Source organism: Gossypium hirsutum, chromosome A08, assembly GCF_007990345.1.
Source record: "Gossypium hirsutum isolate 1008001.06 chromosome A08, Gossypium_hirsutum_v2.1, whole genome shotgun sequence".
Classification (NCBI taxonomy): domain Eukaryota; kingdom Viridiplantae; phylum Streptophyta; class Magnoliopsida; order Malvales; family Malvaceae; genus Gossypium; species Gossypium hirsutum.
The window spans coordinates 16,096,614-16,118,580 of record NC_053431.1 but is presented as its reverse complement, the minus strand read 5'-3'; the positions used below and the strand labels follow the sequence as shown (position 1 = coordinate 16,118,580).

The following is a 21,967-nucleotide window of genomic DNA, read 5'->3' as shown; positions in this document are numbered from 1 at the left end:
ACGGATAAGGGTTAGGGAGTGTTACAGGTTTTTATAGAGTATCCTCATCTGATGGGATGAAACTTGTTGTCGTGCCCACATAACCACTGTTAACTAGGGCCCCAGTTATGCTCCATCCCTTGACAACCCGAGACCATATAATCACTGCCAACTGGGACCTTAAGTTGCAATACGATCTGGCTTATCAGGTGATGATTTTATACTCACATGGCAGATGAAATTTGTAGGTTACCGAGCTCCAGAATATCACCGTAAATTCATACATACCTTAAAACTATAACAATGTCTATCTCAAACATAGACAAAAATAAATCTATAAACTTTTAATTTTCAATCGCAAGAAAAAATAATTTTCAAAAAAGTGAAAACGTGTCCTGTAGGATGCATTTTCATTTCTCTCTCCAAAAACAACATATCTATGTAAATATAAAAAAAATGGTAAATCCTTAATTTTTTTTAAAAATTAGCATATATGTTTAATTCGACCCCATTTCTCAATCCATTTTATAGAAAAGCTTACTTGCTCAACTCTTTTAAATTAAATTGTTGCTTTAACAGTGGTGACGCCAACTTTTGGGGTGTCCGTGATTTTTTTACATTTTGTATAGTTTTATTTTATTTTTAATTTTAGTCTATTGTGATTTTGTCCACATTTTCATAATTTTATGTTGTCAATAGTTTAGTTGTTTTATTTTGTTTACATTTTTTGTGGTTTTTATTTTTAACATATATGTAAGATTTGCCAATATAAGCATGTCGTCAAATCTGTTAATAATCATTCTCAAAGGACTTTATCATGATAGATATTGATGGTGATAGATCTGAGATGATAAGAAGGAGGATATGTTACCTCATACTTGACATTTTGGGTACCATTGATGTGATAAGTCTATAGGGTTTTTGACATTTTGTTTATTGGTGTTCATTGTCGTCATGTTGATTTGATGATGGCAATGTTAGAATATAAATTTCAACAATTTGATTAAATTAATGCATATTTAATTTGTTTTTAAATTATTCTATGTTTCTAAATTATTCTAGTATTGTAGTTATTGTCAATTTACCTTTTTTTTAAAATTATTTTGTAGACATAACATTTGTATATTAATTTGTAATGGTTTATTTATCTTTAGTATCATATATAATGTATTTATATTTTTATTATTCATAATTCCTATTAATAACAATATTTTATTAAAAAGATCTCTTTTATTCTGTATGTACATAAAATTATATATCATAAATCAAGTTTTTTAAAACTTTTTAAAACTAGAAAGTGTTGAGCATAGGGAAAGATCATAGATTTCAAATTGTCTTGGTCACTAAACTTGAATATTGACTATAAAAAAGTTTTTTAAAATTGGATCCGCAATAAAATCATCAAATTTTGGTTTCATCACTCATTAGTACGATTTTAATTAAATAAATTATTAAGATTTTTATAAAATTTTAAAGAATTAAGAAATAAAGAAATTCGGTTGAAGAATCTGTTGAATTAGTTTTTTACTCGATTCAATCTGTTACTAGTGATTCGTCTGAAACTCGATTCAGAATTCATCCTACAAGCATGCGTCAGTAAAACAAAATTTAAAAAAAAAAAAGAGGTGAAAAAAGACTTCAATTAATCCTAAACTCGTGAAATTTGTCAGCAAATAGTAATCCTTCCCAAGCAGGAAAGCAAGCAAGCAAGCTTCTCTCCCTTCTCTTTGTTTATCTCTTTCCCTCATATTTCACTGCCTGTTTAACCCTTTCTCTTGTATATAAGTTTACTTCATATTTCCTTCTCCGATTATACTATTCTTTGGTGGGGGTTAGGTTTGTTTGTTTTCCTGAAGTAGCTCAATTTCGATCGTATCTCTGGTACGTTTGTTCCGATTTTTTTCTTTCATTTCTCGATAGGGTTCTGCGTCCCTCTACTGTTTGTGTGTCTCTGTGTGTGATTATTTTTCAAATTATTGACGATTGATTCTTGGTATTTCGCAGTTCTATTTTCGTTGTGCTTATTTGTAGCCGGTGATCTTAGTTTCTCGGTTATTTGGTTGTTTGTTTTGGAATCGAAATTGATTATCATTGTTTTTAATTTATTTTATATTTTGTGTGATCGGCTATATGATTACTGTTATATTCGTGGGAAGTGACATTGTTTTAATGATACTTTGCGCTTGTTGTTGCTGCTTTCTTTTTTGCTCAAGACTCTGTTGTTCGTTTTTTACCTGCTTAGCTTGTTGTTTCGGTATTTAATTTTTCTGTATGGAAGTTTCTTGTTGCTGAGTTTTTGTTTGTCAATTTTCACGGTAGGATTCCAGTTAATTGTTGTGGTTTTGATTCTTTGATTTTCCAAGTTGCTGATATATTTTGTTTTTTAATATGCTTTTACAGATTTTAATATTGAATAAATCTGAACTCCTATTGCTTAACGATGGAAAACAAGACCATTGGATTGGACAAGGGATGGGATTATATGCAGAAGGGAATCACAAAGCTGAAGAGGATTTTGGAAGGACTGCCAGAGCCTCCGTTTACCTCAGAAGAATATATGATGCTTTACACGTATTCCCCGTTACACATTTTAAGTTTTCTTGCTTGTTTTTGGAGCTGCTTATTTATTTAATCATCTGCTTTTTTTTTATCGTTGTCATGGTTTCCTTAATTTGAACTACTACAGGACTATCTACAACATGTGTACTCAAAAGCCACCTCATGATTATTCTCAACAGCTTTATGACAAGTATAGAGAGGCATTTGAAGAATATATTACTTCAACGGTAAGGAATATCTGTTATGTCACAATCATTTTGGTTGCTCACTACTGATCTATGTAGACAGACTAGAGGCTTTGTTTTAATGCTATGATAGTGATGATAGTACTGCAATTGTTCCCGTCTTTTTGAAATCTAATAGAAATCCTTATTATTGTATAAAGGGATTTTTCCAACATCTCTTTTAATTCCTATGCCTGGGACCAAAAAGGATGCCATGTTTCATTTATTCTGTTTAAGCTTCTATATGCAGGAACTTTGGTTGCATTTGTTTGACGATGTATGGGTTATACTATTGTTTAAAGATTGTAGTTACTCTTTTGCTTTGTTGATGGGTTTTTAGGCTTGTGGTTTTATTGTTGGATACTGTGTAAATTCTCCTTTTAATAGTATTCTTCTCAGTAGAAACCCTAGGACAGCTATTTATCCATCATCTTCCTTGTTTGATAAAGATGGTTTTTGTCTCACATTTCCTCCTTTTTTTTGAAAAATAAAAATAAAAATAAAAATCAGGTATTGCCATCTTTAAGAGAGAAGCACGATGAGTTCATGTTGAGGGAGCTTGTTAAAAGATGGGCGAACCATAAAGTAATGGTCAGGTGGCTATCACGCTTCTTTCATTACCTTGATCGCTACTTCATTGCCCGAAGATCACTCCCCACACTTAATGAAGTTGGGCTTACCTGCTTCCGAGATCTGGTTTGTTATTAGTTATTCTAGTGACGCCTTTACTGTGATAGTTGGATTTTGAGAACTGTACTGCCCATTGTTTCAAATATAGTTTCAACTGACAGTCTATGATCTGTTTTAGTAATTTCAGGTATATCAAGAAGTGCATGCTAAAGTCAAAGATGCTGTGATCACCCTTGTAAGTTTACATCATTGCATCATGGTTAATCATTTTAGGTTGCATTTTCAATAAAAATGAAGAGGAATTATTACTTTGTTTCAGATTGATAAAGAACGTGAGGGAGAGCAGATAGACCGAGCATTACTGAAGAATGTCTTAGACATTTTTGTTGAAATTGGCATGGGACAAATGGATCGTTATGAAGATGACTTTGAAGCAGATATGCTTCAGGATACTGGTGCTTACTATTCACGGAAGGCATCAAGCTGGATTGAGGAAGATTCTTGTCCGGATTACATGTTGAAGGCAAGTGCTTAAGTTTTATTGCATTTGTTTACTTTAGGTAATAAGTTTTTTACCCTGATTAACCTTGATGGTTCTAACAGTTTTTACTTTAATGATAATTTCAGTCTGAGGAATGCCTAAGAAGGAAAGGGATAGAGTGTCACATTACCTGCATTCAAGCAGTGAGACAAAATTGTCAGAGGTTAGTTGAATGGTTGGAAATTCATGGCTTTATGAAGATATGTTTCTATGATCTTAAGTGTGGCTTGATTGTGCACTTTCTTATTCGTGAAGGGATCTTTTTATTTGTCTTACACTAAAGGTAACTCAAATTGTTGGTGTTTAACATGTGAAAGTTGTCACTAAGATGTTACAAGAATTCTCTTTTGGACATAAGATCTGATTGTTTTATTTGTTTTCTTCAAATTATCGGTTGCATGTTTCTGACATATCCAATCACATTAAATGATGTGATAAGAATTAATAGAGTTCCTATGAAGACAACTCTATAATCCATGGGGCATTATATTTATAAATGTTTGTTCTTATCCAGAAAGTGCAAAATGAGTTGTTGGTTGCATATGCAAATCGTCTACTAGAAAAGGAGCATTCAGGATGTAGGCCCTTGCTTAGAGATGACAAGGTATTGTTCAAACTTTTTCCTTTGCCAGCATTACTTACTATTATGGCTGTTTGCTTTGGCAAATGTGTTGGAATTCCTAAGATTAAGGACAGAAAACTTACCTTATTACTAGGAGTTGCCTTGTAAATAAAAACTAATCTCAGTCACTGATTCTTAGGAAGTTACTGTTTTTTAGGGATTGTTTTCTTGTTTGTGTTAATTCCTCTCTTTATAGCTATAAACTAATTAGCAGAATGATAACAATCTTTTCTCTAAGTTTGTTCATGGTATCAGAGCTTTAGGATTCATTCGATCCTGCTCATTCGTTTCTAATCTCCCTTCCTAAAAATCCCTCCGATTTAGTCCTCCTCCCATGGGTGACGTCAATGAAACTCTGTCTGAAACTGAGACTTCACAAATAACTCAGAATGTCAATCAGGGAATCACTCAAGGTGAACTTAATTCCTCCCTTATAATCACCAATCATCGGCTAAATGGGAAGAACTTCTTGCAATGGTCTCAGTTGGTCCTTATGGTGATTCGTGGTCGTGGCAAATTAGGGTGCATCAATGGAGAAATTCCACGACCAACCACAGTTGACCCGACTTATGCCACTTGGGAACTCAACAATTCGGTTGTAATGGCTTGGCTAATTAATTCGATGGAAGGCCATATAAGCCGCACCTATCTCCTTTTCAAAACTGCAAAAGACACTGCGGATCTTGGAAACGCCTCCCAAGTATTTGAGATCAAGCTTAAGTTAAAGGATATCCAACAAGGGACACTCGAAGTAACTCACTACTACAACAGTCTGAAAATTTTGTGGCAGGAACTGGATATGTACTATGAGGCAGATTGGGTTGAAGGCTTGGAACGCACCAAGTTTATGACTCACCTCAACAATGAACGTCTTTATGAGTTTCAAGCAGGACTGAACCGTAAGTTAGATGAGGTCCGTGGCCGAATTCTGGGCAGATCACCTCTCCCAACCATCGGTGAAGCATTTGCAGAAGTTAGAAGAGAAGAAAAGGGCCGTCTTGTCATGATGGGAGACTCAAAGGAACCTAAACCTATGACACCTCTTGGCAACCGGCCTACTGAGACCTCTGCCCTCATCTCCAGAGGTCCACAGCCACAAAAACCACGTGCTGGAAATGATTCTGGATCAACCAGACCATGGTGTAATCACTGCAACCGTGTTGGTTATACAAAAGAAAAGTGCTTCAAACTCCATGGCTATCGTAAAAAAAAAGAAGGATAATAAGACTGCCCTGTTATCCTCCACTGCTGCAGATGATGGTCTCGATGTTCGCCTAGCCAAAACCCAACTTGAGACTCTCCATAAGATACTTGGTACTTCCACTGCTCATGGATCTTTAGCCACCCAAGGTACTGGCCTCAATATTGTCTTTGAATCTAATAACCAATCCTCTTGGATACTCGATTCGGGTGCCTCCGATCACATGACAGGTAACTCCACTTTGTTTCACACCTACACCCCTTGTCATGACAAGTCCCGAATCCGCATAGCTGATGGTTCTTACTCACCTGTGGCTGGAGTAAAAGAAGAACAAATAACAGAGAAGTTTTCTCTCGATAAAGTCTTACATGTGCCAAACTTGTCCTGCAATTTACTTTCAATCAGTAAACTTACTAAGGATGAAAAAGTTCTTGCTAAATTTTCTGCAATTGGTTGTGTGATACAGGAACAGAAACCGGGGAGGATGATTGGCACTGCTAAAGTTGATGATGGACTATATGTTTGGAATAAAGACAACACAGAAGGAGGATTGGCTCTATCCACTTCAAAAGAGGACATGATTATGTTATGGTACCGTAGGTTAGGGCATCCAAACTTTTTGTATTTGAAGAAACATCTTCCGCTATTATTTCGAAATAAAAGTATTAATTCCTTGAAGTGTGAAATTTGCCAACTATCCAAACATACCCGTGTGCCATACCCATTAAAACCATATATCCAGTCCCAACCATTTTCATTAATCCACAGTGACCTATGGGGGGCCAGCCGAGTGAAAAATATTACTGGGGCTAAGTGGTTTATAACATTCATTGATGATCACACTAGGGTCTATTGGGTCTATCTCAAACACCCTAAGAATTCCAAAACTTTCACTCAATGGTTCGAACCCAGTTCAACTCTACCATACATACTCTCCACACTGACAATGGGAGAGAATACTTTAACTCTGTCGTAAGTCCATACCTTTCTGACCAAGGCATCATACACCAAAGCTCTTGTCCTGACAATCCTTAACAAAACGGGATCTCCGAGAGAAAAAATCGTCATTTCATTGCTGTGGCTTGAGCCATAATGTTCACCATGAAAGTTCCAAAATACTTGTGGGGAGAGGCTATCCTCGCTGCCTGCTATCTCATAAACCGAATGCCATCAAAGGTCCTTAATTTCCAAACACCTCTAAATACCCTTCTAAAGGCCTTTCCTCTATTTCGTATTCCTAATCTTCCAGCCAAAATATTCGGTTGCAAAGCTTTTTTCCATAGCCATCAACCAAATCAATCCAAACTTGATCCTCGAGCCCACAGCTGCATCTTCATTGGATATTCCCCACACAAAAAGGCTATAAGTGTTACTCACCAACCTTGCGCCGAATGTTTGTCTCTTGGGATGTTACCTTTTTTGAAAATGAATCATACTTTGCAGCATCTCATTTTCAGGGGAGACTTTCAATGAAGATGAGACCTTTAATACTCTTCTCATTATACCTCATGATCCTACCACTACCATCACAAACAAGCCTAACAACCAAGGTGCTATGGTAATCCCAGATTTAGATACTGTTTCCCCTGTGCAGCAAGAAGTTAGCACGATCCTTCCCAATAACAATACCACCACCGAAGTGCAACAGCCCCCTGATCAAGGATAATAGCAAAAACAGGTTCCCGAAATACAGGTTTACTCTCGACGGAATCGTTCTCCTAAAACTGATACAGTAGTGCCAATTGCATCCCCAACCGAGGACTATTCCGAAACAGAAGTCTCACCTCCGTCACCATCCATCTATCTTCCAATTGCAGTTCAAAAGGGCACAAGGAGCTGCACTCAACACCCTATTTCTCGGTTTGTGTCCTATGGAAATTTATCTAAGTCTTACTCAAGTTTTGTGACTAATTTTGATTTTGTAAAAACTCCAAAAAATAAAGAAGAGGTTCTTGAATCAGTTGAGTGGAGACAAGCTGTGATGGAAGAAATGAAGGCCCTAAAAAAGAATGAAACATAGGAAGTCTCGGATCTACCTGAGGGAAAAAAATAGTAGGATGCAAATGAATCTTCACTACGAAATTTAAACCCGATGGCTGTATTGATCGATACAAGGCTCGACTTGTGGCTAAGGGCTTCACCCAAACTTATGGTCTTGACTACGACGAGACGTTTGCACCGGTTGCCAAGCTAAACACCATTCGAGTCCTCCTATCTCTTGCTGCCAACCTTGATTGGCACTTGACTCAATTGGATGTAAAGAATGCTTTCCTCAATGGGGAATTAAATGAGGAAGTGTACATGGATTTCCCACCCGGGTTTGAAGAAAGCAAGGGCCAAGTGTGTAAGTTGAATAAGTCCTTGTATGGGTTGAAACAATCTCCACGGGCGTGGTTCAGCTGATTTGCAAAAGCTATGACCAGCAGAAATTACATTCAAGGGCAGGCAGACCACACCATGTTCTACAAGCACTCGGAAAAGGGAAAATGCTGCATCCTCATCGTTTATGTGGACGATATAATATTAACAGGAGATGACTCAAGCGAAATTGTGAGGCTGAAAGAATTCCTTGGTACAGAGTTCGAGCTTAAAGACTTAGGGAATCTTAAATATTTTCTTGGTATGGAGGTAGCAAGGTCCCAAATAGGTATTTCCATCTCCCAAAAGAAATATGTTCTTGATCTATTGTCAGAAGTTGGTTTGATATGATGCAAACCAGCCGAAAATCCTATGAAATTTAACCTTAAACCAGGAACTGATAAGGATGGAGAATAAATCAACAGGGGGATATATCAACGACTAGTGGGAAGACTCATCTACCTATCTTACACCCGTCCAGACATAGCCTTCAGTGTGAGTGTTATCAGTCAGTACATGCATGCCTCTAAGGAGAAACACTTGGAAGCTGCATATAGAATATTAAGGTATCTGAAAGGAACTCCTGGTAAAGGCCTGCATTTCAAGAAAACTGCCAACCAGAATGTGAAAGTCTACACTGATGCAGATTGGGCGGATTCTGTTAACGATAGACGCTCTACAAGTGGCTATTGTAGTTATGTTTGGGGTAACCTCGTGACGTGGAGAAGCAAAAAACAGTCTGTTGTAGCACGCAGCAGTGCAGAGGCAGAGTATCGAGCACTATCTCATGGTATATGCGAAGGAGTTTGGATACAAAGACTTATGGGGGAACTAAAAGTGCCTTACACCAGGCCTATGAAGATGTACTGTGACAACCAGGCAGCTCTCAGCATAGCACATAATCCTGTGCATCACGATCGCACCAAACATGTGGAAATAGATCGCTACTTTATAAAAGAAAAAATACACTTAGGAGAAGTGTGCATCACCTACCTACCTACTAGACAACAAGTTGCAGACGTGTTAACTAAAAGTTTGAACAGAAACATGTTTAAGGAACTTATTGGCAAGCTGGGTTTGATAAACATCTACACTCCAGCTTGAGGGGGAGTGTTTTAATTCCTAAGATTAAGGACAGAAAACTTACCTTATTACTAAGAGTTTCCTTGTAAATAGAAACTAATCTCAGTCACTGATTCTTAGGAAGTTACTGTTTTTTTAGGGATTGTTTCCTTGTTTGTGTTAATTCCTCTCTTTATAGCTGTAAACTAATTAGCAGAATGATAACAATCTTTTCTCTAAGTTTGTTCAAAATGCATACATTAGATACTTATTTGGCGTTGTTTACACTCTGTAGGTGGAGGATCTTTCTAGGATGTACAGGCTTTATTGTAAAATACCTCGAGGCTTGGATCCTGTTGCTAACATATTCAAGCAGGTTTGAATTCTCTCTTTACTCTATTCTGCGAGCTAAATGGGCATCTTTCTCATATTACTTCTCTTCTTGTTCAATGATCAACTGAATTAAATCCTAAACAAAAAAAGAAAGAAGAGAAAAACCATTAAAAAAATAAAAAAACACTTAAAGCATTCACACAGGTACTTTGTTTTTGCAGCATATTACTGCTGAGGGTACTGCCTTGGTTCAACAGGCAGAAGATGCTACTAGTAACCAGGTCAATTTTATTATTATCCTCCTTGTATAGCAAGATTATTGCTGGATATAGTTATTATTTTATCTTTTGTCTAAAGATAGTTCAGAAGAATTTTGCTGGATAGTAATTGTGTGCTTGTGAGGAGATGAAATAGTTTTCTTTTAAACTAACAGAATTTTGTGTTTAAGCATATCAGTCTGATATGGCATTTTGTTATCGTCTGTTATTGTTGTTTTGCGGTTATCTTAACCGTTAAATTTGAGGGGAAAAGAGTTAATTCCAATTACTACAGACTAAGATTTTCCCACCATTGATGAAATTTTTTTTGATAATCTGCATCTTGTTGTTTCTAATATTCACCTGTGTATCTAAATGCTGATAGTCACTTGTCTTAACAGAACTCAAGTGCTCCAGGTGTGCAGGAACAGGTAAATATCCCAACTTTCACAGCTATGGGTTCTCTTGAAATCACTATAAATCTTATTACTTTGTGCTGTTGTTATCATCAGGTACTTATCAGGAGAATAATTGAGCTGCATGATAAGTATATGGCATATGTGACTGATTGTTTCCAAAACCATACTCTCTTTCATAAGGTTTGTGTTGCAGTACCTAAATTTGTAATATGGATTGTTTTCAATTATTTCATCTAAAACATGCTTTCTGGAAATGTTAATAGGCCTTGAAAGAAGCTTTTGAGGTATTTTGCAACAAAACTGTTACTGGCAACTCAAGTGCAGAGCTTCTGGCAACTTTCTGTGATAATATCCTCAAGAAGGGTGGAAGCGAGAAATTAAGTGATGAAGCCATTGAAGAAACACTTGAGAAGGTGGCTTATTGACATTTTGATGCTAAATTAATGGTGCTCTGCAATTGATTCTGAACTATCTCTTTGGTTTCTGCAGGTAGTTAAGCTGCTGGCCTATATTAGTGATAAAGACCTCTTTGCTGAATTCTACAAGTGAGGCTATTATTTATTTTCTTTGTTCAACTAGTTTCATATATGCCTGTTTTTTAAAAAAGAATCTTAATGGAATGTACTTACATAGCATATTTTGATCCTAAGTTTCTGGTGTGCAATCATTGACAGGAAGAAGCTTGCTTGGCGACTTCTTTTTGACCGCAGTGCTAATGACGATCATGAAAGGAGTATTCTGACTAAGCTAAAGCAGCAATGCGGTGGACAGTTCACCTCAAAGATGGAGGGCATGGTGAGTTGGCCTGTTTTTTGCCTAGTTTATCTGTCTGCATCGACTATGGTTTTAATTATGATCAAACTAGTTAATTATGATCAAACTAGTCTTCTACCTTTCTAGCAGGTTGCAGATCTGACATTGGCAAGGGAAAACCAGGCAAACTTTGAGGACTACCTTAGGAGTAACTCAGCTGCTCATCCTGGGATTGATTTAACGGTTACTGTTCTTACCACAGGATTCTGGCCAAGTTATAAATCATTTGATCTTAATCTCCCTGCTGAGATGGTAATGATTTGGAACATGTTACTACATGATGACAGCATTAAATTTCATACTCCACGATATGTTCAGAAAATTTTATTCATATTTAGGAATGTCATTGTTTCAGGTTAAGTGTGTGGAGGTTTTCAAAGGATTTTATGAAACAAAAACAAAACACAGAAAGCTTACCTGGATTTACTCTTTGGGAACTTGCCACATTAATGGCAAGTTTGACCAGAAGACAATTGAACTGATTGTTTCAACATATCAGGTAAACAGACACCATAAACTGTGCACTTTTAAATTAAAAAATTGTAATTTGGGTTAGATTCATGGTTTAGTGTTGATTGTAGAATCTGATTTCCAGTTGCCTATGTAAACAGGCTGCTGTCCTTCTGCTTTTTAATGCTTCTGATCGGCTGAGCTATTCAGAAATTATTGCTCAGTTAAACTTGACCCATGACGACTTACTCAGATTATTACATTCGTTGTCGTGTGCCAAGTACAAGATTCTAAGTAAAGAACCAAATACAAAAACCATCTCCCACGGTGACTACTTTGAGTTCAATTCCAAGTTTACTGACAAGCTGAGGAGGATTAAGGTTTGGGAAATTTTGCCACTCTCTTTCAGGGTTCCCTTCTTATTGGCATCTGGAAAATTATCCTTTAAAAGATGGACCCATTTTCATAAAAGAACTGATATTTTCTATTGTTTGAAGGTTAAAATGTGCCACAAGTCCTTGTACTTTAAGAAAAATAGGAATTTAGTCCCTGCACTTTTATTTCATGGAATTTAGCCCATCTACTTCTTAGATTTCAAAATTCATGTCCAGCTGTTAACACAGTTAATTTTGACAAATGGACCTGAATTTTGAAATCTGAAAAGTAGAGGGACTAAATTCCATAAAATAAAAGTACATGGACTAAATTCTTAATTTTTGAAAAGTACAGAGACTTGTAGCATATTTTAACCTTGTTTGAATTATTTTAGAAAAATATTTTTGTACGGTTTGATATTTTTCTGGGAAAATTTGCATTGTTATTAAAATAGTGGTTAATTTTCCACGCTTGGTAAAATGGTTAATTTTCTGTAGACCCGAAGTTCGTTTTTCGTGAACAACTAATTTTGTGCAAAACAAACATTGGAAAATGCCAAAATTGTTTTCTGGAGGACATTTTCTGTGAGACAAAGGAGTCCTTGTATCATTATTGAGTTACTATATAATCGTACGAGAAGATTTGAACTTTGTAAATTCTCCTTCGAAGGTTCCTCTCCCTCCGTTGATGAACGAAAGAAAGTTGTTGAAGATGTTGATAAAGATCGGCGTTATGCTATTGATGCTGCACTTGTGCGTATAATGAAAAGCAGGAAGGTTTTGGGCCACCAACAATTAGTTTCAGAGTGTGTTGAGCAGTTGAGTCGCATGTTCAAGGTATTAATATAAGCAAACCTTTTATGTCCAGTTATGAGAGAATCATTAGATGTGTATGGATGGGGACTTCTGCTTGCCTAACTGACATAGAAACACTCAGACATATGCATTATATAAGAATATTCATCTAAAGAATGAAAAGTTGGAAGACAAAATGATGTAGGAGTTTTGGGTAGAATGATGAAAAAAAAATGAATTCTTATCCAAAGGAAGTTTTGCCTTTGAGAATGATGCATGTTTTAAATGGAAAAGGATGAATTTGGCGAAGCGGGTTTATCGAGTCGTACAAGAACATCAACTTTTGTAGTGTGAGAAAGCACATGCATGGAATTGGAAAGTAATAGTTGATTGGATGTTTTTAAATTGCCAGTAGTAATTTTACCTATGATGTGGTTGAATGCAGCCTGATATTAAAGCTATCAAGAAGCGAATGGAGGATCTCATAACACGAGACTACCTGGAGAGAGACAAGGAGAATCAAAACATGTTCAGGTACTTGGCCTAAAATTAAATATAGGGGCTTTGCAAATGGTGAATTGCATTGTAGGAAAGTGGGTGAATTCACGACAGAGGAATTGGGAAGGGGAGTTTTGCCTACACTCAATTTCTCTTACATTTTCTTTGTAGTATCATGTAAATTCATTTTCTTTTTGATGAAAAACAAGAAAATAGAATTACATCAAATTAAATCGAACAAAAGCATCATTAGCCTTTTTTTGTTGAATAAGCTTTAAGACTTCATTTGGAGCGTCGTCATAAACTTGAAGACTTGTCTTTCTCGCTAAGCTCAGCTTGGCCAGACAATCTGCAACTTGGTTGAATTCTCTAGGGACATACCTGATGCACCATTGCTCTTCAGTTCTCATATTTCTCTGGAATCTCGTAGGCATAGTAATACTAGAGTCTGTCATCAAATTTTCCTGTAAAGCCCTAACAACCTCCAGATTATCTGTATGAATCGTGACCCTTTTAAACTCTTCACTAAGCAGCCCGAATAAACCATCTAAAATTTCCCAGAACTCAGCCTTGAAAACTGAGCATCGCCCTAAGAAATGATTAAACTCCAAGATCTAGTTCCCATGTTGGTAGCGCAATACCTCCCTAGCAGAATCATTTCCATTACCACTAGCTATCGCACCGTTGGTGAACAAATTTACCCACGTATTAACCATGGGTGCCTGGGAAGCATTTGTTTGAGGGGAATGATGATAACTTTTATGACTTAAACCAAACTGCTACGCCCAATTAAAGGAAACCTTGACAGTCTCAAGTGCCATCCAAGTAATGTCTTGAAAGATGAACAAGTTCCTGTTTTTTCATATATGCCAAGCAATTAAACTAAAAAGACAAGACCAAATTACCCTTTGTCTAGGTAGCCACGCATGACAGCTAAGATTAGAAGTCAACCAATCTTGTAGAGACCTAGAGAAAAAATGGTGTTACCTATTGATAAGTATAACATACAATTAAATTTCCTTCGCTATCGAATAATTTCGAAGCATCTGAAGAATATCCTCTATTTCGCGACTGCAAATAGGACAAGAGTTATTATGACCAATTCATTTTAGGGTAAACTACAAAAACAATCACTTTTGTTTGCTTTAGATTACAATTTAGTTATTTATATTTAAAATGTTATATGTTAGTCATTTACGTTATCGTTTTGTTACGAAGTAGCCACTCTACCATTAAGCTTCATTACCTTCATAACGATGGTCCTACTTGGCAGTTTAAATAGGTTTTAAATATCGACTTGGATGTCTTATGTGATAGTCTAAATTATATTTATTTAATTAAAAACTTATTTTCATCTCAGCCCCAAGTTGACATTTAAAATTTATTTAGACTATCACGTAAGACTGTTGTTTGGGAGGTAATGAAGTTTAACGGTAGAGTGACCACTTCGTAACAAAACGATAACATAAGTGACTAAAACGGAACATTTCAAATATAAATAATTAAAATATAATTTGAGGCAAATAAAAGTAACTATTTTTATACTTTACCTCTCATTTTAAGTCTAGTCAATAGAAAATATTATAAGAGTTTCATTTTTTTTTCCTTTTAATATGTAATTATAAAAACTCTTCGAATGTGAAGAAGAGAAATAGAGGCGATAATAATTAAAGATTTAAAAGCCAATGATTTGTTGAAATTAATTTTATCATTAAATGAATTAATTTAATTTTTACATCTATAAAAGATTAAAATTTAGTACTCTTTAAAAAAAAGCATAATTATTATTTTGTATTTTCAATTATATTCCAAATAAAAAATTAATTTATAAAAATTATAAAAAACTTTAAAAATATCAACTTTTTAAACATTAGAGTATAACTCTCTTATAATAGGCTAACTTACAACCTGAGGACTGACTCTCTCCATAAATAGACAAACCTCACCAAAACATACACGATAAAAAAATGGATTTACAGCCCCCACAAACATCTATAATTTAATTTTTTTATATTTAATGTACAATTTCTGTTTCGTCCCTGCCCACGAAATGTGCTTCGGCCACCACCATTCTCCTGTTCATGCCATTAGGGGTGCATAGCTTCGGGGTTTTTCTTTTGGTCTGAATACATAGCTAATTCAGGGCTAGTATTTTAGAGGTGTTGGTTCAGATAATAGTCGAAATGAATAAATTTAAAATTTAAAATTTAAAATTATTAATAGTTAAGCAAATCAAACCAAAATAAATTAATTAATAAAAAATTAATAAGATTAAGCTTAATCAACAACCAAATATTAAACTTGAGTAAATCGGTTAATTTGCAGAAGACCCAGTTACTCCGGAATCCGGATCAATCCACTCCAAATAAAAACATATATTGGAATACTCCCACCTCAGGCCACATGTTCTGTTTGCAACATAAGATAAATATCCTATGATCACTCACTAGGATAGTTGCCCAGGTGCTACACCATAGGCGTTAAGCAACTCGCACATGAAGGCATCAAGAGGAAGATGGAACCCGGCTTCCAACGCATACAATGGGAGGTAGAACCCCAGCCTACTTCCACCATATCGAGGCCTGGGTGAGTCCCTTTCGGAATGTTAAGCTCTGTCTTTGTAATGCTAAGTGAGGAGCCCTCGGCACCTTAGCAGCCTCCCCATCTCCATATCAATTGTAGCGCACTCATATGAGGCACTAACCATAGGCTTGTTGTTCCCTCTCTCAACTCCTTGATCTCCGACCGCCTTCTCCAACAGTCCAGCGACAAATTTACCTCTTCTTCCGACCTTCGACGTTGATGTGGTTCAAAGTAAGGGTAGATTATGTAGAAAAAAGGGGTGTTTCCCTAGAATCCCAAGTGAGAAACACCAGAAAGCAAAGAAAAACAATGAACAACATAGCCAAACCCATGAAACAAGAATACTTGAAGAACAGTAACGAAGAATAGAAGACCAGAGGAAGACTTCAAAAACCCAACAACAACAAAAATGGTCTAAGAGTTGAAGGAGATGACAATATATAGAGTTTTCCAAAATTGAACGGTTTATCACCTGTGCACCCTAAAGCTTGGCAACCAATGACACTCCGACACGTGTCTCTTTTGCAATTCATCATTACCCGACTCCCCATGCATAGCGGTCTCAGCTTTACATTAAAGGCGAGTATTCCAGAAGTTGTGAGGTAACCTCTTGGGCCATCCACCGCCATACCACTCCTACAAATGGTCTCAAACCAGACCACTATATAATTCACCTTTCCACTGGGACAACGGGCATGTGGCACCGTGAGATGCTTGAGAGATATTTATGGATGACTTTTCACTTTACTTCTCCTCACTTGAGGACACTACAAGATATTTAATCTTTGTGATTTTTTTTGTGACGTTCGTAAAAACAACATGAAAGATATTATTTTTTGCGGCATTTTTAAAAAAAATAGATAAAACGTCACAAAAAAGTGAAATTTTCGTGATGCTTATAGGTAATTGTTAGTGACCTTTAAAAATATAATGAAATATTGACTTCCATTGATGCTTTAAGATCTTTCGTTACATTTTGAAAACCTTACCAAATAAAAACATTTTTTTATGATTTTTTCACATATTTTCTTGAAGTTTTAAATTTTTAAAATTTTAAAAATATAAAAATTGTTTATAAAATAAATTATTGAAATTTTGAATAAAAAACACCACCTTTATATATAATAGCGGAGCCAGGATATTAATTTTGAGGGGTAAACTTAAAATTAGAAGTGTTATGTAATATTTTATTTAAACATATAAAAAATATATTCAAAGAAACAGTATTCCAACAATTAAGATAAAATAACCATCATTTGACTCGGTTAACTATTTTTTATTCCTTTTTCACAAGAATGCTCACTGTTTTACCAGCTATCATTTTACATAATTTTAAACAAAATGACCAACATTTTTTTCCTCCTTGTAAAGATCTATAGTAAGCTAAACTATATTGAACACTGAAAAGCGAATAATCTTTCATATCCTTTATCAACAGTTCACTAGTAGTATTTATAGAGTAACTGTTGTTAACAGACTAACAGCTTGAATAACAAACTAACAGCTAATCAAACTACCCGCAAACACACTAACATACTAACAGCTATTAGACTAACAATCTCTAACGTTCACCCATCTTTCCGACAAGCAACACCCGAAGAAGACTTTGAAACCGAGCAAAGAACGAAACAGTGAGTGGTTTGGTCAGAATGTCAACAACTTGATCACAGGCAGGTACCTCACCAAAAACAATAAATCCATCAGCTACCTTCTCGCGGACAAAAAATAGATCAAGCTCTATATGTTTGAACTTGGAATGTAAAACTGGATTAGCAGCTACGGCAACTGCACTAGAATTGTCACATCAAATAGTAGGTGGATCGACAAGCTGAAGCTGTAACTCATTAAGCAACGAAATCTGTAACACCCCTTACCCGTATCTGACGCCAGAATAGGGTACGAGGTATTACTGGACTTAAGTACTTGTAATCATTTAAAACTAAAACATGAAATTTCATCAAATTTTAAACTTTTCAAACATATATAATTTGTCCCTTATAAGGGCCTACGAGGCCCAAAACAATCATTGAAATTGGTTTGGAAACAAACCGAAATCTTTCAGACACTTAGTAATTTTTTTTTACCAAAGCAGGGTCACACGCCCGTGTCTAGATCCCGTGTAAAAATTAGCTAGCTACTGACTTGCTTACACGGCAAGACCACACACCCGTGTGGTGGCCGTGTTCTTCACACTGCTGAGACACACGGCCGTGTCTCAAGCCCATGTGTATCGTATGCTATTTTCCAAGCCCTTTTTGTGTTCTTAACTTAGCCACACCAAGATATTTATCTATGCATACATAAAATAGGTTTACATAACTTTAACCATTATGAGCCAAATCTTATGGCTATATACAATGAAGCAAAATGAGCCTATACATTTGGCTAAATCATAATATTACCTAATATCAATAACTTATTATCTATACATGCCACTTATTTGACAATAAATAAGAATTACCATTATTCTAATTTGATAAACTAATAGTGTGATGATACTTCCGACGATCTCCAACCCCGAGCCAACCTGACAACACTAAGAGAAATGGGAAAATGGTGTAAGCTTAAAAGCTTAGTAAGTTGGAATATTAATAATAATAAGCAATTTAATTAACAATATTATCCCATTCCTCAATAAATATGCTCAAGAAAATAGAATCATTAATCACATGATTTCATCTTTTTACACAAGATCAGCTAAGGCTGTTTTCCTGAATCATAATCACTAAATTATTTATATCTGGAGCTACGAAACTCCGAATTAATTTCCGTTAATTTTCCATGAAACTAGACTTATTTTCCTTTCTTCCATAAAATTTCCAGAATTTTTGGTTAAGCCAAATAGTACAGTTTATTCCTCAAAGTTACCCTTGATTCATTGTCTGACAGTTCCGACCCTTCTGTACTAAAGTTCAATTATCTCATAGTACAAGACTCGAATAATGTTTTCGTCTATTTCTCTTGAAAATAGACTCATATTTCTACTTACTAATTTTTTTCTAGAATTTTTGGTTGGGCCAATTAGTACAGTTTATTAGTTAAAGTCTCCCCTGTTTCAGGCTATGACCACTCTGACCCCTGTGCACTACGAACCGAATTTATTCCTGTACAGAATTCCAACAACCATGCCGTTTATTTCCCCTAAAAATAGACTCAATAAGGAATCCATGAATGTAAGGTATGACTCTTAATAATTTTTGTACAATTTTTGGTGAATTTCTAAAGTCAGAATAGGGGATCTCGAATTCATTCACACCCTATTTCACAAGAATTCAAATATCACACAATATGGAATTCTTTTTCTTCTTCTGTTTCTTTCATGTGAATATAGACTCGTTAAGCTTTAATCCCATATTTTATTCTGCCTCTAACTCAATTTCCACTATTTTTAGTGTATTTTCAAAGTTACACTACTGCAGTAACTCAAATCTGTCAAGGCTAAATTACTCATTCATATTTTCGATATACCCGTTGAACTATTTGGAATAGAAATTGGATACTCGGGAATCTCGCACACTAAGTGCCAATATCATGGCCTGAAGCCAAATCAATGTAACTTTAATGACATGCCCTTTGTATCCTAATTTATTCCTAAGGTTCAACAGGAATTTCCAATGCCAAATTTTCATAAAATACTTCCGTACAATCATAATCATCAACAATTCAATTATACAGCATTAAATCTCAATTATAATAATGCTTATTAACAAGCTCATACATACATGTACATACATGTACCAATCCATAACAAAATCATACTTACACGAAATGTCGCTGCACAATCGATGTCTTGCACGCTAAGTGCTATACCGGATGTTTCGCACACTAGGTGTCATCATCAATACTTGATACACTGTGTCATTTCGGATGTCTTGCACACTAAGTGCCATCCTCAATACTTCACACACTAAGTGCCGTTCATTTTGTCGATAAATCATTAATCATTAAAATACTCATAAATATTCCATTTATATGATTCCAACGCATTAAATGCTCAATATAATAATACTTAATACATACGAACTTACTTGTTTATAACCTTGCCACATCCCAGTCACTTAATGAACACATCATTCACATAACCAAGTTCCTGCACTTATTCCTCACAAAACTCACAAAGCAGTACATAGTAAGTCTTCTGTTGAACACTTCGGATCAATACTCGATACTTGGTGGTTTCAGCACATAGCTCCACCCATCATATAGTTCGGCTCTCTTGTACACATGGTGAACACTTAGTACCACCCATGTGACCTAGCCAGTTTATCTCGTAGCTCTCTTGTCTACATGGTGTCCTTCACCTGGAACCACGCATGCGACCTAGCTACATATATCTCGTAGCTCTCTTGTCTACATGGTGTACACATAGTATCACCCATGCGACCTAGCTACATTATAATGTCTCGTAGCTTTCTTGTACACATGATGTGCACTTAGCACCATACATGTGACCTAGCTACGTACCATCTGTATCATTCAATCTTTCCGAAGGTTCAACCGGGATTTCTCTCTCTTTTCCAACAATTTCACCAATCAAGTAATTATCAACAAACATATTTACAATATTATTATAAAATATCATAATACAAGTAAAATTGATGTATTACTTACATATGAACTTACATCTCGTTTAATATCAAGGCAATAACATTATTGCAGTATTATTATCATACCAACTTACCTCAGATGCCGAAACGGCTAACTTTCCTAACTTAGCACACAACTTTGTTCTTCTCTGATCTTAATCCAAAATTTCAAGTTTTCTTGATCTAACATGTCAAATAACACTTATTTAACACATTTTATCAACACACTAACCAATTCAATTCATATATCAAAATTTGGAAAATTTACAATTATGCCCCCTAACTTTTCAAAAATTACACTTTTACCCCTAGGCTCGTAAAATAATTTTTTATTCAATTTCTATAAGGTTTAAGACATGCTGAACATTTTTCTCTTCTATGGCAACTCCAAATTTTCACTAATTCACACACTTATGACCAATTTATAACTTTTACAATTTAACCCCTTTTTGACATTTTTACCGAAATTCATTGAATAAAACTCATATTTAACACATCAAACATTCATTATCCACTATAAATCATCAAAACACAACCATATCATGAATGGGTAAATTTTTAAACTCTAATTTCTCTTCAATCAATTGGTAGAAATAGAAAATTTAAGCTTCGAGGATCTTAAAAATACGAAAATCTTTAAAAACGGGACAAAAACCGTACCTATATAAGCCATAGAAGCTTGGCCGAATGGAGCTCATCCATGGCTTCCATTTTCGGTTCTTTCCCACGGTTGAAGAAGAAAGAATGGAAAAAAAATGATAGCTTTTATCATTTTTGTCTTATTAGGTTATTTTAATTAATTTACAAAATTACCCTTTTTATTTCAACCAAATTTCAAAAATACCAAAAAATATCCATTCACTAACTTATTAAAGGAATAATTATCACATAAGGACTTTCAATTTAAAACTCATAACAATTAGGCACCTCATTATAAAGAACTCAACTTTTGCACTTTTTACAATTTAGTCCTTTTGACTAAATTGAGTGCCCAAACGTCAAAATTTTCGAATGAAATTTTTACAAAATATTTTCATAAATTTATAGACTATAAAAATATAATAAAAATAAATTTTTTTCTCGTCGGGTTTGTGGTCCCGAAACCACTCTTCCGACTAGACCTAATTTTGGGCTGTTACAACTCTCTCCCCCTTTGGAGATTTTCGTCCTCGAAAATCTTACCGGAGTGAGGTTTAGTATCTTTCTCATAATTTCCAGCATCACTAACTAATTGTTTTCAAGGCGATACTTCCAGAAACACTCGGTCATCAATTTGAATCCCAAGATAACTCAGTCAACTCTGATATTTCTCTAACTCTGTCATTCACTTGTCAACCATTCTCAGCCTCTGGTCATATCTATAATTAATTTATCACTAAACTCTTTGATTCCACACTTAGGAACTTAATCAACATGATTCTCGTGAATTTTCGTTATAACCACCTCATCAGTAAGGGGGTGAGGTCGTACAGCCTTTAACTCGATTCTCACATATATCTATATGACACATTTTTCATTATCCACATATGTCATTATAATTATACTATCCACTTCAAACAATTTATTATTCATATCTGTCTTACACAAAATTCCCAATTATCTCATTTCAAACAAGTGCACTCACTCATACATTCTATGAATTTTGAATAACTTTAGTAATCACATTTACTAATCAATTTAGTC

General features: G+C 35.3%; 2 long non-coding RNA genes and 1 pseudogene across 5 annotated transcripts; 1 reads left to right on the top strand and 2 right to left on the bottom strand.

The window, feature by feature from the left end:
• Positions 1–1,395: 1,395 nt before the first annotated feature.
• Positions 1,396–13,400, top strand: LOC107952081 (cullin-1-like; annotated as a pseudogene).
• A 1,992-nt stretch (positions 13,401–15,392) lies between these two features.
• Positions 15,393–16,518, bottom strand: LOC121204507 (uncharacterized). Its single transcript, XR_005899453.1, has 2 exons — positions 16,171–16,518; positions 15,393–15,965 (listed from the first exon to the last, which is right to left on the bottom strand). It is a non-coding gene; the product is annotated as an uncharacterized lncRNA (long non-coding RNA).
• Positions 16,519–17,966: 1,448 nt separating this feature from the next.
• LOC107952088 (uncharacterized) lies at positions 17,967–21,032 on the bottom strand. 4 transcript variants are annotated; one of them, XR_005899599.1, is made up of 3 exons: positions 20,945–21,030; positions 19,462–20,467; positions 17,967–18,234 (listed from the first exon to the last, which is right to left on the bottom strand). It is a non-coding gene; the product is annotated as an uncharacterized lncRNA (long non-coding RNA). The 4 variants fall into 4 exon arrangements; XR_005899600.1 differs by having other exon boundaries at positions 19,462–19,605; positions 19,727–21,010; XR_001698771.2 differs by lacking the exon at positions 19,462–20,467 and having other exon boundaries at positions 20,945–21,032.
• Between the last annotated feature and the right edge of the window lie 935 nt (positions 21,033–21,967).